Genomic DNA, 18,406 nt, shown 5'->3' on the forward strand with positions numbered 1-18,406 from the left:
CCGGTCCCATTGATGCTGTGTTTTTTGCTTTAGAGAGAGCAGCTCTCACCTGGGCATCTGAGATGTTTGGGAGGCTAGACTCTGGTGGGATAGATATTTCTCCTTTTGGGGGGGGAGGGAGAAATTTGCACTGAACCTGTCTGCCAGTATGTTGGCAATGTCTGTGGGTTCAGTGATTTTTTTATCATTTTGGACTAATTCTGAGCATATCTGGGAGTTTCCACCCAGGTTTCTAACATAGCTAAAGAAGGCTTTATGATTGTCTTTTGTGTCATTAGCGATTTTTCTCTCAATGTTGGCCTTGGATGATTTTATGAGTGATCGTAGTTTTTTGCTAGTATTGATCAGAGATGCCTTCCCATTTAGGGATTTTGCTCTGTCATGTAGTAGCTTTCTCCTCTTGTTGTAGAGTTTGTTTATAGCTGGAGTCCACCAGACTGGGTGCCTGCCTTTGGTGGAAAGGGTCTTGATTTTATTAGGGATTGCTTGATCCATACATTCCTGGAGGTGCTCGTAGAAGGCATTTGTAAGGGTTTCAGCAGCGTGGGTTGTGGTTTCCACTGGCTCGGGGGCCTTGAAGGATACCACTCCAGTCTTAAGAAGTGTGAAGTTTGCTTTTGAGAAGTTCTTCACTGTGGTCTTTTTTGCTGGGGGTGGGGGCGGGATGTGGATCTCCAGTGAGATTAATTTATGGTCTGATCTCACCAATGAGGGATATACTTCCTGTGTGGAGCATTTTGTCCCCATGTTTGTGATGATCAGGTCTAGTATATTTTCTCCTCTTGTGGGAATGGTGACTAGTTGTTCCATAGCATTTGAGTTTATGAACTCAAGGAACCATTGGGCTAGGGTGTTGGGGCTTGAGTAATGTTCCCAGTCTATGTTTGGGTAGTTGAAGTCACCCAATATGATGGTGTTTGGAGAGACATTCATACTCTCCAGTGTCTTCAGGAAGGCTGTGTGGGTTTCCTGAGTTTGAGAAGGTGGTCTGTAGCATGTTACAAACTGTAGGGCAGTTTTACCTATGGTTAATTGCACCTGGATGGTCTCCGATGCTTCGTGCATTGCCACTAACCTGGAGGTGTGGGTATCCTTTATGAATATGGATACTCCCCCTCCTTTTGTGGTTCGGTCTGGATTTTCGGGCCGGAACGCATGATATGAGGTATAACCTGATAGTGCTGGGGTGCTCTCAGGAGCCTTGAACCAGGTTTCAGTCACAGCACAGACATCAATGTTCTCCATACTGAGGAGGGCTTCGAGGGCGTGCATCTTGAGGTTTAGACTTCTGGCATTGAGCAGTATTACCCTTAGTTTTTCTCCATTTTTGTTTTCTAGGGCGGTAGGTTTATCATTTGAGCCCTGCCTAAAAAAGGCACTATGGGGGTGGCAAGAGCTTTTGCCAATATCCGGAAGCCCAGGGGTGACAGGTGCAAGCCATCCCTTGCGAAGCAGTGTGGCTTGTCAAGCATGTCATCCCAGGCAGACAGACATTGGATCCCCTTAGAATGACACCAGTAATTAAGCCAATTATTAAAGCTGATCATTTTGTCTCTGTATTGTGGCATCATTCTTGGTGAGGGTAGGATACTGCTCAGGGTCAGGGTCATACCAGCCTGGGCTACATAATCTGAGAGCTCCTCTATGTCTCTTTTCATGTAGTCCAGGGAGGTACGTCTGAGGTCGTTCACACCGGCATGGACAATGACTGAGTCATACTTGTACTTGCTGTGGAGTGACCTGAGTGCTTGTGTTATGTGGCAGATTCTAGCGCCTGACAGGCAGCTTACTGTGATCTTTTCCTTGTTCAGTCTGGTGAGTGGGACATGGAGTCACCTATAACAAGTGTGTCTGGCATTGTGTTTGGCCTTAAGGGCTGTGACTGTTTAGCACACTGACTTTGAGAACTATGTGTTGCATGTCTTATGTCTTGAGGTGGCAGTTGCTTGGGTGTCTGCTTTGGAGGCCTCTGTAGTTTTGGTAGATTTTTGATCAGTGCCTCCAAGTATGTCTTTGTGTGTTTATGTGTTTGTTTTGCAGTTGTGATAGTTCTATGTGAAACTGGGTTTGTGGTGTGCATGGTTTCCTTCTCCTCCTGTCTGGTCTTGCCAGTCCTGAGTTGAGAGAGCTCAGCCTCCAGTTTGGCTATATAGTTGCATCTCTCACATGTATTTGTGTTTTGTGGGAGAAGGAGTGGGTTGTCTGTGTACATGAGGCAATTGTAACATTGCCTCAAGATGCCCAGATTCACCAGCTGAACAGGAGAGGACACTAGCAACTGACCCTTCGACATGCTAGAAAAAGTGAAAAAGTTTGCTGTGTAACTGAGTCAGAAGGGACCTATAGGGAAATGGGTACTCAAGGGGAGTCTAGGCTAATGTAGTACTTTGTTTAGTATACAAGTACTTTACCTATATAAAAATGCTTTAGGAGCAAGTGCTGAGCTTTACCTATATAAAAATGCTTTAGGAGCAAGTGCTGAGCTTTTGAGATAGAGAATAGACTGTTTAGATTGCAAGTAGAGAAGTTCTAAGAGAAAAATTGAAAAGCAGACTTTACGGAGCCAGAAATAGTTTAACCTTGTTTAACCGGTGCTGCCCGATGGTGCTCTATGGACAACTCCGTGCTAAATCACGCAAAAGCGCGCTAAAGCGGGCTTTATAGCAGGGGGTTGAAAAGAGCTAGGAATTGACCTAAAATGGCCAATAGACTACAAGTTTCTGGCTGGAACCACTGCTCTAGGGACAAATAGGCTGCTCAGTGCTCCCCACTCCCACTAGTGAACAAAGAAGCTTCCCTTTATCCAAATAAGGATATGGAATAGCACAGGAACCAAGCCAAAGCCCAGAGATCAGCAAACTGTCATTCCAATCTATGCTTGGGTAGTTAAAGTCGTCCAGGATCAGGCTAAAGGGTTGAATCTTGATAGATTCAAAGAGGTCCAGATAGGAAGAGTGGGCATCTTGAGTTAATTTGGGGGCCTGTATCTAGCTGTGATTTGAATAGGGGTCTTGTTAATGTTTAACTGCACCTGGAGTGTCTCATGTGCATCATGCTGACAGACCAGCCTGGAGGTTTGTATGTTTTTAATATATATTGAAACTCCACCATGTTTGGCTTTGGGGTCTGAATGTATGATAGGATGAGTAACCCAGTAAGGCTGGGGTGCTCTTTGCAGCTTTGAGCCAAGTTTCTGTGACTGAGCAAATGTCATCATCTTCCAGAGTTGAGAATGCTTGCAATGAGTACAGTTTCATGTTTAAACTCTTAGCGTTGACTTTTAATTTAATCCCCTCTTTTTCATCCAGTATTGTTAAATTGTGTCTGACTTCCACTGTCAGCTCCATCAGGTGGAGGGTGGGCACCCCTGTCTTGTCCCCTCATCTCTAATCTCTATCCTTGTCTCCTTAGGTACTCCTCCACTTATGAGTATTTCAGTTTCTGGGTCTTTGTATATGGCCTGTTTTGAATGTATGATCTTTTTTCTTACCTGCCTTAATACACCAAAAGCCTCCTTCACGTCAAAGAGCAGTGAAGAGTCAAAGAGCAGAATCCTACCTTTCCCTTCATGCTTCTTTTCTAAAATCCAGCAGGTCCCACCACTTTGTTCCGCCTTTCTTCCCTTCATGAAGCCATTTTGCCCTGCTTGTATTATTTTTGGCAGTATTACATCTGGTCTTCCTGCCAATATCTTTGCCAAAATTTTGATAAATGCCTTTAATTTCTGATGTCCTCCCTTTCTCCTCCTTTAGGTATCATGCCTGTCCTGGTCCTCATGTAAAAGAATAACTTTAGTGAGATTAAATTTGGCTAGGAAGATTGTATGTATGCATATAAGTATGTATGTATACACCAGATTTGTGGAGTGTCAGTGGCTCAACAGGTAACATGCTGGCCTTTGGTGCTAGACAACCAAAAGGCAATGGGTTCTATTCCTGTTTTAAGTCATTGGCTACATGATGCTGCAGTATAGCATTAAAGGTGCTCCTGTGTGTATGCCATCCTTTGGATGAGATGTTAAACAAAAGTCCAATCTGTTAGAGTTGGTGGTAGCTCAGGTGTATGTAAAAGATCCTACAGCACTTACTGAAAAAGACTAGGGGAAGCTCGCTGAGGCCAAATATACCCTAGTAGTATAAATGCCAGGTCTCTCCTGAGTGGGACTAACCTGGTGAGCAAAGGATAAATAAATGTATGTATAAAAAAATAGATAAATATTCCTGTATTTGGTTGTTTTTCTTATCTAATGTGTTGTCCAGGCTGTGTTACATAGGAACATTGGAACTTACTCAGCAAGCAATCACAGGGATGATAAGATGCACAGCCATATACAATTTTAAGAAGGCAAACTTAAAAATTCTTGCCAACTTTTTCAAGCACTTAGTAGTGCTCACCTCTGAAACTGAGTAGGACAGTACATGATATCCTGGTGAAAATTTCTGCCCATCTAGTCCTCAAGACTAGCCTTAAAGGTAGCTAAAGTAATACTTAGCCTGACCTGTAGTGGCAACTTATTCCATAGGCTTGGACTGCATTGAATTAGGAACCTATCTCTCCAGTGAGTCTTGTTTATTTGTTAGAGTAGATTTAAGGCCTTACTGTGGGTGTTTGTAGAGCCACTGGTTTTGAGAAGAAATAATAGATTTAATAGCACTAGGTGTTTCATGGCATGAAAAGCAAAACACAGGCTACCTCATAACAACCTGCACGCTACTCATACCTCTCAGCCTCTTAGTGCAAGAAATCTGGGCAAAGCCTGACATAATGGGGGGACAAAGGCCTAAAAATAGGGACACATTTTAAATATTGCTGTTATAAACTGAGAAAGTTGCTAGCATAACAAGACTTGTGTTGTCATGCATTTTCTGAAGGATATGAAGTCTAAAACTCAAATACATGTCATTATTTAGTGACTCTAATCCTTAGATCATCCCAGTGATTTGTCAAAAAACACATTTTTTATGAAGAAACAAACAAAAATATAAGGCAAAAATCTGGACATTCTGTGGAAATCTGTACAGTTGAGAGGTATGAGTCGCTACTGACTATAAGGAGAATTGTATTAATCTATCAGAGTAGATGAAGGATTAAAGATATGCAGTTTTCATGGTTAGAAGTCCTTGTGGCTTTTCCATTTGAGTAATATGCATGGATGTGTACATACCAAAGGGGACACTTTATTCAGTCGTGGATCTGATAAGGTAAGAGTACAGTGGTAGGATAATGTCAGTTATTACTATTGTTTGCTTATTTTGCAATGGCATTTCTAAATGAGTGTTTTCTGGAACAACAATCTTGCATCAAGATAGGTGACTTACTGCCTAATTTACATACCCACTTACCAGAAACAAAACACTTAAATAAAATGTATAATATCCTTTCTTATTTTTTGCTGCATTTCTATAAATCAGAATTATTTGTACATTTATATAATAATGCATTCTTTAAAACTGTATGGATTTTTTGGGTGTAGTCTATTTTATAAAACAACATCTCACCAAGAGCTTCTTCACTCAATTTCTGTCATTGAATATAGGTTTGTATTTTCATAGATTTATAAGAGATTATTAGGCTAATGACTTAAGAGCTCTTACAAGTTTAGCATATATAACCCAATTTACCCAATATATGGCCTCTAGGGGCAAGAGGATGGCATGGATTTGTACCTAGGCCTTGAGTATCATACAGATTGGCCTTGTCTATAAGGGATATTAGCACTGCCACATATGTGAATTTGCAATTCCCCAACATTTGATCCAAACCGTGTTTGAAGGGGGCCATGAAAGGGCTCTGCTTAATGTGAATAGGAAGCATGTTTCAAAGAAGGGGCAATCTCTGATACACATATATGTCTCTCCAGCATGTTTTATTTGAGTCTCTGACTAAGTTTAGATCCATAGGTTAGATGACCCTTGTGCTGACTGATGTGTGGATGTGCAGCAGTTCCCTCAGGGCAGGATTTGTGAGTGCCTTGTAATTCAGGCATAGATCAACCCTTAATATCCAGTAGTGGACAGAGTAAAGGGATAAGGCATTTAGTCTATCCACATAGGACATGTTGTTTACGCCCTGTATTTTCTTTGTGACGAACCTCTGAGGTCACTCCAGCTGTTGTAAGTGCCTATTCATGTACATGCCAAATGGCGCATTGTACTGAATTATTGATCTAATGAAGGCTGAGTACAGTGTCACTAAAATTTTCTTGTCTGTGGATGCCATAAATTTACTTATAACTTGTGCCACATAGAAGGACTTCCTCACCACTGTGGACACATATCAGTCAAAGTTCAGGCTACTATCTGATAACCTAGATCTCTCACTTCTGAATCTACTCCTTGGAGTGTGCTATTAATGTTGTAATTTTCAGGAACATTCGACGTCCTAAAGGGTACGATAATGCTTTTTTTTTTGCATTTAATTTTAGGCCATGGTTCTTGCGCTAATCATTTGCAGGATCTAGACATTCCTGAAGGATATTTACATCATTGGGGAATTCATTGATTACTCCCAGCTTGCAGTCTTCAGCAGACTTTGTTAGGTGATGCTGTGATGACCGTGCCCTGGCCCAGCAATCAAGGAGCCTCAGTCCTCACCGCTAACACCAGGGAGGTTGTCTCCTAGAAGAGAGGAAAGAATAACTAATACACACAGTAAAGTACAATTTCCCTTAAGTGCACACAGAGATCACAGTCAGTCTGGGTCTGGTTGCTCCCTTGCTCACCAGGTCCTCAATAAGATTCTCCACTAGCACAGGAATATGGTCCAGGTCTCAGCCTAGCTGGGAAAGCTAAAACCTCCAGTACCCTCTCTGTCCAACCAGTGCTTTGTGTCCCTGCCAAGTAGCTGATACAACACACACACACACTTTGAGATAAGTATTTATACAACTTCACAGAGTCTCCTGGGAAAGGCTGACACAGATTCTCCAGCTGTGCCCCTTTACTCAGACCATATGGTAGTAATCCCTGCCACCACCCAGCTAATAATATCAGCTACTGAAAGGCCCTTAAAAGGGTGTCCAATTATTACTGTGCAATATTATTATCCAATGGTAATGTGACTATACAGTCTAAGGATTTTTAGAATGGCCTATTACAATAAACTCTATAAATATGCAATATACTCTAGAGCTTATCTCTGCACAAACCAGCCACAGGTAGAAGGTTTTAAAAATATTTAATAATAAATAATTAAAACACAAGACAAAACTACTATACCTCAGAGATGTCTAAGAGTTCAGAAATTACACAGAAACTTAAAATAATGCAGTAGGACAGGTCTGATTTCAAAGAAAAATACCTAATTAATCTTTACTAGCTTTAACTATTCCTACAAGAAATCACAGTGCTAAAACTTACATGTGAGCATAAGGCAGAGTGCTGAGTTAGATGTCCAAAGTCAAAATGCTCTCAGTCTCTTGTGAGAAATAGTATTTAAACATTACTAACAAACATGTCTCTAAGGCCCTCCCAAATTACATCATTTTTGACACTTAGGTTTCCCAGTATTCATATTGCATCATCTTAACACCTGGTCTGAGACTTACAACAATACAAGGCATTTCACATATACACACTAGCAGAAACCAGAGCAATAAAGCACCTTCCACATGTAAATTCTGGTCATAAACTTTAGCCTTAAAACAATGGGCATGAAACCTTCATCCAGCCACACTGGAGTGAAATTCTAACATGAAAGTGTCACTACATGCTTCACTGGGCCAGTAGGACATGTTGTTTACGCCCTCAAGAAAACATGCCTGTATTTCACATTTATTTGCAAATGCCAGAATTATATATCAAATTCTATTTGACTAGGCTGGCAGCCTTCACCCATCTCTCCCCAATCATCACAGATGCCACCCACAACTAATTCAGCATATTGTTGGGTGTTGACCTTACGATTGGGACATAACTGAAAAATGCTTTATGGTTATCCTTAGCATTGGAAAATGTTTTTACCTCAAAGTCTGCTTTCTGAGACTTGACTGGCTCTCCCTTCACTTGTTTAGACTAATAAGGAACATTTTGCTTTGTTGTGCACATTCCCTCTTACTTCTTGACAGGGTTTTCTTCTTTTGTTGTACAACCTATTAATACCAGGGCTATACCAGGGTGGCTTGTTTTTGCAATTTGACCTTGGTTTATTTTGGTCTGGTACTGCTGTTTTTATGCAGTTGTTTATATGGTTGTACAGGGCTTTTGTATACACCTCAGCATAGGTTTTCCTTGATTTGGGGGAGCTTGGAAACTAACCATGCTGTCCCTTAGTAGGAGGCAATTTACCTTAGGTTCATAGGTTCATAGGTTCATAGATTGGTACTAGACTAAATGCTCTTGTGAGTCATTTTAAGCCTGGCCAATTATCACATCTGAGAATCAAACCCTGTACCTTGTGTCTATAAGCTAAACACCTTAACCATCACTCCAACCTCCCACCCAAACAATCAGCCCTAGCAAATCTTGAACCCAGGACTCTGCACATCATAGCCACAGCAAGTTACCACTAAGCCATCTCAGCTAGTCTGAGAAGTTCTTAAAGTTTTTGAGGTTAGGTGGGGGGACTAGTTTTACCTTTATTTTAGCAGAGACCAATTTGTGATTTGATCTTATCAGTGAGGATATCACACGGGGTTGGGGGGGTGTCGGCTGGGGAGGTGAAGTACTCTTCCATATTTGTGAGTACCAGATCTGTGGTACTTGTTCTCCTATAGGTCTGCAGACTAGCTACTCCAGGGCATTTGACTTTACAAAGTTAAGAAATCTTTGGGCCTGCATGTTAGTGGTCATGTATACCTCCCAATTAATGGAGGGGCAGGTAATATCACCATTGAGTATGGTATTGGGCTGGATAGTGAGTGATTCTAGTAACTTTGGGTATGATACATGGGTTTCCTGGTTTATGGTGTAGGACCTGCTGCTAGCAAGAACAAGGTAATGGATTTTTCCTAGGGTTATGTGGGCATGGAGTAGCTCAAGCATGTCATATTGTTTGATCAGCCTTGAGATGTGCTTATTCTTTATATAGATAGATACACCTTCACCTTGCTCTTTCATGTTCAGTGGGTGGTTGAAATGTATGAAAGGCATTCTAGCCATGGACTGCCGGAGTGCTTTCCATGGATTTGAACCATGTTTCAGTAACTGTACAGACGTTAGCATTCTCCAAGGTGAGGACAGCTTCCAGGGATTGCAGTTTCTTGTTGCGACTCCTAGCATAGACTGCTAGGAGTATCTCTCTGTTTGACTTGGCAGGCCTGCCAGGTCCCATTTCATTGACCATTTCATGGGTAAGTGGGAACAGTTCCCTGTATGGAGATCAGAGCTCTATTTATGGGGACAAAAGTGTGCCCTTTTCTTCATGATAGTGTGATCTTGGAGTTAGCAAATTAAGTAACAGGGGCATGGCAGATGCAGTCGCCCATACTATGGTTCTGGGGGGCTTACACTGCAAAAATATGCATTTTATTTTCTCATTTGTTGGCTGGGTATTGAATATTTTCTCAACTTACTGCCCATCTGACAAGCTGGTAATGAGAATGTGACCCAGTCAACAGGTTAACATTGATGAGATAGTGCTGAAGACATTGCTGTCATTGTTACAGATCAGAACCTGGTTTGCTCAAGCCATTTTAATCTTTAACATTTTTAAAGATAATTTAATTAATAATGAAGGTGTATCAAAATGTTTGTTGTGTTCTTTAACACTACATCTTGTCAAATTTTGTAGAATTATTGCAAGAGGAGTGGAAGGAGGTATACACATCAGCATAGAGAATAAATGGCCATTCTCTGATTGTGCAAACCCATTTCATTCTTATATGTTGTGGAGCCATATTTGTCCCAGTATATTATGAGTTCCGAATTCTGATTTGAAGATGAAGAAGCACACAGTGACTGGGCTTCATAAGCATTTGAAAATTATTAGAACTTGTCAACTACTACACTGAAAAATTGCTCAAATCAACCAAATACAGTGATACACAAAGGTGCTGGGTGGCAAAAAGCAAGAATAATTAAATATTAGAGCAAAATGAATATTCATAACAGAAACTATACAATTTGTTATCATACCAAATAGGCAAGCAAGTATGTTGCATGCAATACTGCACTGTGTCACAGCTGACGTTGTACTATGGTAAAATGCAACACACCACAAAGTAAAGAAATGGGAGAGAAAGAGAGTGTGAAGCAACATTAATGGGCAAGGAAATGGTATAGTGATGTCACAAGGATATACAGTATAATAAATTTAACAAATGGAAAAAGTCCTGCAACATATGCCAAAATGAATGATCCACTTAGCACACAAGTGATCCAATGCAAATGAAAAGGAAACCACAGTAGGCATATGGAAACTAGAAGTTTTGACATACATTATTTCATCAAATGAAGGAGGGCAAATCTGGTCATAGATGAAGCATTTTATCATGCAGTGCAAACTGACTATAGAACTGGGATAGCAGCCAGCAGAAGGTGAGCTAGTACAACTTAGCAGCAATGTTAGCATAGACATCCACTCAGAACAGCAGGGTTGATGTGAAAAGAGGCTGTACAAGATAACATGCCCACTCCATATGTAGGACAGAAGTATGAAACGCAAGCAGCCGAAACACAAAGACTTTGAACAATAGAAACAGGGGATGCATAATTCTCCATGTACCAGGTATTAGAAACATGTTAATTATCACCTGTGTCAATAAATAGTTCAGCTATGTGTCAGGCAAACAGATGCTGTATTCAGTGGTGCTAGTAGTACATAACACCGGTACACATAGCTTTACAAATTGTCATAGTAACTGAGCCTCAAAACAATGGCTCTTAACAATATACCATGCTGTTCCAACATTGTCGATCCATAAGCAGCATATGACTGCTGTTTGGGCAAAATGTTCCACAAAAGTAGCTAATATGTTTTCTTGCGAGGACTGACCACTTTTAGTTATGGCTGATATGTCAGTGGTTCTATAAGGTGTAGCCTTACAATACCTAAAAACATTTTATTGTTTTTTGTCAGATGGAAGTAATGATTTACTGGGAATGTCCTTTTCATAGTTTTAATTTCTCCAGCTAGGTTTCTGATGTTGAAGACTGCATTCTGGAATTCCATAGCAAAGCTACTTTATATTTTTAAAATTGATATTTTAATGCTACATAGTAACTAACTTCTGTACTACTCCTTCCTTGTCTTGTGATGCTTCTTAACTTCACTTTAGTCTTCAAAGATATCCACACTTATCCTCCACAGATTTTCAACTGACATTCATTTTGACAATTCCATCCCTGACCAAATTATAATATTTAAGCTGAAAGTTCTTGGGCTGAGGAAGGCAAATTGCATTTGTATTGCAACTTCTTTCCTGATTTTTGTTTCATCCATGTTTAGTGCAGAGTGATCATTTTTTGCAAGTGGAGTTTCTAGCTCCCAATTATAGTTAGTCAGGTCTCTGTTCAGAAAAGTAATGTCGAAGATATCATTCACCACCCCCAGAACACCCATTAGAGCAATTTTGTTATCCACCACAACAATATTACATATATTTTAGCAGTGGATGTTGGAAAGACTTCCAGGTTATATTAGACTTGATTAGGTCATCAATCAGAACAGTTTTGTTGGTCAAGGGGTATTCAGATAAGAGATCAGTAAGTTGTGGGTAATCACTGAAGCATAAACTTGGTGTCTGGTAGGAAGTATGTAATGAAATGTGCTGCTATGCATAATTATATTAATAGATACAGTGGTGATATAAAGTTATTTATTTATTTATTTATTTACATTTGTTGACCAGGAGTGTCCGACTGGGCGTAGGTCCATTTTCAGTGGAGGCCGGGGAGAAAAGCTCCACAATTAAAATATACAGACAGTAGTTACATTGGATTTACATAGCAATGAACAATTTGATCAATGTAGCAAATAACAATTACAAACATAGTTACAGATGAAGAACATAGTACATCAGTAGACAACTAGAATCTTTATCATCTACGAAGTACATAACAGACATTAACAATTGTTACAATAAAAAGTTCCTCCTGTATAATGAGTAGTTAGGCTTATGAGCATCTAAGCTTGCTATAAGCAAGGTAGTTAGTGGGGTAGAAAGAAAGGTAATGGGTGGATGGGGTGGGTGATATTAGAGGGGGAGTTGCAAGGGCATAGCCAGCATGTTTTTAGGTGCGCTTTTAGTAAAGTTTGGAAGTGGGTGCATGATGGTATGGAGGTAATTGTGGGTAGGAGGGAGTTCCATAATTTGGCTATGGCACAAGAGAATAGTGCTTCGCCAGTAGAGTTATTGGCTTTAGTGACCTGTAAGTGATTTTTGTTGCTGGATCTTAGTGGTCTAGTGGTGCGATAGGGTTGGAGTAGATTCTGGAGGGATGGGACTTTTGGTGGCTGGTTTACTAGTTTGTGGGCGAGTGTGAGTTGATACCATTGAAGGAGGTGAGGGAGTTCAAGCCAGCCCAGTTCAGCAAGTGAGAGGCAGTGGTGACTACAGTAGGATGCCCCTGTGGCAAATTTGGCAATTTTGTTGTAGCAGGTCTATAGCTTGTTTAGATCGCATTGCCTTAGGTTGGTATATATTGGAGAGGCATAAAGTAGGGTGGAGATAAGGTGGGAATTTGCTACTGAAATATTTGCTGCTTTGGTGAGAATTTGCTTATTTCTATATAATGTTCCTAGTTTTTTGTGGACTTTTTTTTATGGTCATGGATATGTGAATGTCAAATTTAAGTTTATTGTCCATTTCCACCCCTAGCAATTTGGTGTGTTCTGTTGGGTGTATAGTGGTGTTGTCTTTTGCTGTGATGTTAAAGTGAGAGTTGTTTTGAGTATGTTTGGTGGGTTGAAAGATGAGTAGTTTAGTTTTGTTTGGGTTGAGTATTAATTGGGCATCGGATAACCAAGTTTCAACAGATGAAAAGGCTTCCTGTGTGACTATTTGCAGTTTGGGTATGGACTGGGCTGAGCAGATGATGGTTGAGTCATCTGTGTATTGTATGAGTGTGCCATATTTGGTGGCAGAAACTAGATTATTGGTGAAAATAGAGAAGAGTAGGGGTCCAAGGATGGATTTTTGGGGAACCCCTATAGAGACAGGTAGTTAGGGAGATATGTCATTCTGCCATACAACGGATTGTTGGCAGTCAGACAGGTAACTCTGAAACCAGTTTGTGACTGATTGAGAGAAGGATAGGTTATTGAGGACAGAGATGGGATGTTTTTGTGGGACCATGCCAAATGCTTTAGATAGGTCTAGGAAAGTAGCAGAGGAGAGATAGCCATTGTTATCTTTATTAAGGGTAGAACAGTAGGCAGGTGTTCTTTAATTTCCCCTGACACATAAATGTTTACACCACTTCCCACTTCCTTGATTCCTGTAGCATGTATAAAAACATCTATGTGTCTTCCATATTTATCTTCCTTTAACAGCATTTCTGTTACAATCCTCACATAGCAATCCCCTAAAATGGAGGTAACTGGTTCCAATGTTTGTGTATCTGCTACTTCAACTATTTAAAGAATATCCTATAATATGGAAAATATGTAGAGGTGTGAAACTTTGAAGTGCTTTACTGAATGTGTATTTTGCACAGAATTACATCAGAAGAAATTGTGTCTGATTCAATAACATTCATGAGTTGACAGCCATAATTATTTATTTAACATTTGTTTACTGGGACAGAGCCCATTTTCAGCAGAGACCCAGGGAGAAATGCATCAGACATGTCTTTGGAATGTAGGAGGAAACCAACACAAGCACAGGAGGATATGCAGATGCCATACAGAAGGTACCCCAGCTGAGAATCAAACCAGAGAACGTCTTGCCGTGAGGCAACTACACTAACCACTGCACTTCCCAATTAGTATACATAAAGTGGTGTGTCAAAGATGCATGCCATGAATATGCATAGTACCTAGCATTCAACTTTATAGTATGTGATGGTATTTTATTAAACAATATTCTTTTGATGTGTCTAGTAGAATATTAGTGAATATTGGGTAATCAAGCCTTTGTTGTGTAGGTATTCCACACAAGTCTGCATGCACTACTCCACTGCTATCACAGTCACATTTTCTACCTGTGCATTACAACCTGAAGTGCAAAGCATTATTTTATTACCGGTACAGCATGCATGTCGTAGCATTCTAGTGATCCCTCTACCCAGCCTTTACAAAGTGTCTGACTGAGCTTGACAGAACTTCAGTAATGAAAAAATAGTTTTCCTCTTTATAGGCAGTCAAGGTCCATGGCAAAGCCTGTTTAGAAGGGTTAGTATGTGAGTCCTTGCTGAATATGTCTGAGTGTAATCAAAGTCAAAGCAAGTTTCATAAAGTGCTTAAACTTAACCAGGAAAGACAGATATATCCAGCATGATTTAATTTAAATAAATTCCTTATGAAGAAAAATGTCTTTAAGTTAAATTTATAAGGCAAAGATATGCACACTTTCTTAACCAACAAGATAGGGAATTCTGTGGGCTAGGTGCCATAAATGCGATCAATACATTTTAGAAGAACTTAAATGCATAGTAGGTAGCACTAAAAATGCAGGTCAGCACAGGTTCCTAGCCAGGCAATAAAGACAAATCAGGTCTTTAATGTAGTAAAGACAAAGGCCATGTAGGACTAAATACATCACAAGAATCTTTGTATAAGGGATTCCTCACCAAACAGACAATTATACAGGCTTTGCAGGACAGACAATATGGGCACTATAAGAAATGCCAACAGTAATAGTACCCTGGCCACAGAATTCTTCCATAGATGAAATCAATGAAGATCTACAGAGGGTATTCCCAGGTGAAAGGCAGCAGATTAATCAAGGTTCAGAGTAATCTGTACATAAATCTCCACTGCTATTTCAACTTGCTTGTTCCTGGTAACAATTCATAAATGAAGGGACAAAGATTTAACTATACTTTCCATGTGCTCCTTCAGTGATATGATAAGCCATCAGCAAGGATTACATCAGTTTAATAAATATGAGGCAGTATATTCTGTAGGGACTAATTGCAAGAAGGTGAAGTCACAAACCAGTCTGTAAACTGCAAAGTTGGGTTTTTCCCTATTCTGCCAACAACAAGAAGTGGCCTCAATATTAACTATCTTATGCAGGGAAATGCAGGGGGTTAGCTGCCATGTAAAATCATATTTTAAATGTTGACTGTTTATTATTCTGAATATAGTCTTAACCATTTTAGCACAGGCTACATTCAAAGAAAATAAAATTGATTAGTGTTTGTACCCCCCAAAATGTTCAGTTTCCTATTTGCTGTTAACATTTTGGAGATGTGAGTTACTAAGAATAACCGAGTGGTGAAATGGATGGCAGAAATGTATGTCTGTGAATGTCTGAGATACAACAGTTTAATACCAATTCTATTAGTGAACTAATTTCATATAACTTTCCAGGGTATGAAGTCCAGCTTAGTAGCTAGGCTCAAATGAGAAGAGAATTGGGTTTCATCCATGTAATAGCCCTTAATGACATCTCTTGGAGTTATCATGTACATGATGGATAGCAACTGGGCTAGTTTAAACTTGTGAGGTACACCACAGATAATGGAAATGTGCATGAAGAAGTAATTCCCCAAACCATTCCACTGGATAAACAAGTGAAACAGTCAGGACCAGTTAAAGACTGTGTCTGTACGCTCTTGAAGGAGACTGAATTGATATAAAAATATGATGTGGTTCATTATGTTAAACATATTAGATCAGGGCAGACCAAAACCTAATACACAGCTGTATTGCAAATAGAAGATGAGCAATCACCCTCAATAGTGCAGTTTTAGTACTCTAGCAGTACATGAACCCAGGTGGAAGGGGATCTGAAAGGCCATAAGATGACAGAAAGAACTACAGTAGCAAATACACATCTGCATTGGTAATCACTCTGAAGAAAAGATGATAAAATATAGGACAATAGGTTGTAAAACTGTTCATCTCCAGAGAAGGTCTCTTGACACCAAAGATTCTTTCAAAGAAGGTGGTGAAATCCTGGGGCATGGCAAAGTCTACAGAATTTAAGAAATCAAAGGAAACAGGGGCACCATGCAAGAAACCAGCAGTATAGTCAGCCTAGGGTTACCAGCTCATTAAGACAGGCAATAACCTGGTGTCTACTATCATGACATTTTTGGATCTTACAAGGTGAATTCAGCTAAGCAAATTCCATGAAGCTTATAGAATAAATCTTCATGATATGTACTATAAAAAACCCTGCCCACATCTCATTTCCTCTTTCTCCTAAAAGCTTCCTCTTTCTAATACCACCTCTTCTCCAGCAGCATAATGTCAACATCTTATCAGTGGAAAAAATAGCAGTTCTTCATATTGCGTTGATCTAAAAATGTTGTGCATGGTAAGGTGGTCTAAACTGAACAGTTCTTTGTCATATGGAATGCCTAAATGGTTGATCCCTGAGGACTTGGACAGGTTAAGAAGGCAGAGCAACATTTTGATAGGTCACATACTCTGGGGGAGGGTCTACAAAAGAGGAGTAGTAACATTAGCCCAGAGGAATGTGCATATATAATGCACATTAGGAAATGGGATGGGACAGTGGGTGAGTGTTGCATCATCATCATCACCCTCATCATCATCATCATAATAATAATAAGAATAAAAGTCAGCAGCTGTCAGTATGGCATTGTACCTTGATACTCTAACCTCCTTTTTTGCACACTTCCACTAAATGATTACAATAATAACTTCCTCATTAAGTGCCAATGTCCAAAGGGGTAAGTCATACAGGTGTCAGTAAAGGTGGAGTACATTATCAAGATGGGACTGCACACCATCTCTAAAGACAGACAGCAGTGGGGAGAACAACAACAACAATAAATAAATAACTAAATAAATAAATAAAAAGTAAAAGCCCAAAGAGTTAATTTGCTCCAAGAGTATCACACTGAACAGAAATGCTGATATCTCCAAAGTTCATTTACTATAATTGTCATCCACACTAAACCTGTCATCATTCAGTCTATAGATGAATGTCTGTAGATACATAGTAAGACACATATGTAGTAAAACATCTGGCATCATGTGGTTTTATGCTAATTAATTCTGACCTTTTTTCATAGTTGCTGCTACAGTTATGTCTGACAGCCACCACAACCACATCTCTGACATGGTGCCAACTGTACCTTGGTGTATCATCTGTTATGGTACACATGTGTTGATTTGTGAGTTGTGTGATAAGTACTTATAATAGTCAGTATAATGGTCAGTATATGCCATGTGTAAATACTGACAGATGTCTGTCCACTAATTCTTTGGGACTGATGCTGTGTCCATAGACAAGAAGGCTATGAATGCCAGCATGATGGGTAATGAGACCACAACAGCAGCTGACATATAACCCAGTACTGCCCTGATTTTCCTAGATGGCAGCTAACAAAAGCACTAGTGAACATGTTTGGATTAATAGTAATACCATACATAACTCATCTAGCATATGCTGAAGATTGAAATGGCAACCAGTATTGCTGACCAGTACTGCATACAGCTACTAGCTCAATTACAAAGAGAACCAAAGAACCACAGTACACCAAAGATGCAGGGCTGTTGACTCACTGACTACTCTTGTGTCACAGCACATTTACACAGGCACATGCTACTGCTGCACATAGTCCTTCTACACATGCCAACATGGTCAGCATGTGCTACTGCTGCACATAGTCATTCTATATATGCCAACATGGTCAGCATATGCTACTGCTGCACATAGTCATTTTATACATGCCAACATGGTCAGCATGTGCTACTGCTGCACATTGTCATTCTATACATGCCAACATGGTCAGCATTTGCTACTGCTGCACATTGTCATTCTATACATGCCAACATGGTCAGCACTTGCTACTGCTGCACATTGTCATTCTATACATGCCAACATGGTCAGCATGTGCTACTGCTACACATAGTCATTTTATACATACCAACATGGTCAGCATGTGCTACTGCTGCACATAGTCATTCTATACATGCCAACATGATCAGCATGTGCTACTGCTGCACATAGCCATTCTATACATGCCAACATGATCAGCATGTGCTACTGTTGCATATAGTCATTCTAGGTTCTTAGGTTCCTAGATTAGTACTAGGCTAACTGCCTCTCTGGGTCATTTTAAGCCTAGCCAATTACTCCATGTGAAAATCAAACCCTGCACCTGTGTCTGTAAGGTAAGCACCTTAACCATGATGTCAACCTCCACATGCCAACATGGTCAGCACATTCACTGCTGTGGACCTGCCTGCACCATATATACAGGCTGCTTGCAGGGGGGCTGTGCTTGTGTCCAGGTTATACAGAAGCACAGCACTCATCTGTACCACAAATGTTGGATTTAGTTGTCCTTAATGGTGCTTTACTGCATGCATATGCACCTTAGAC

Source organism: Protopterus annectens, chromosome 2.part2 (assembly GCF_019279795.1).
Source record: "Protopterus annectens isolate FY-2018-M chromosome 2.part2, PAN1.0, whole genome shotgun sequence".
NCBI classification, from domain to species: domain Eukaryota; kingdom Metazoa; phylum Chordata; order Ceratodontiformes; family Protopteridae; genus Protopterus; species Protopterus annectens.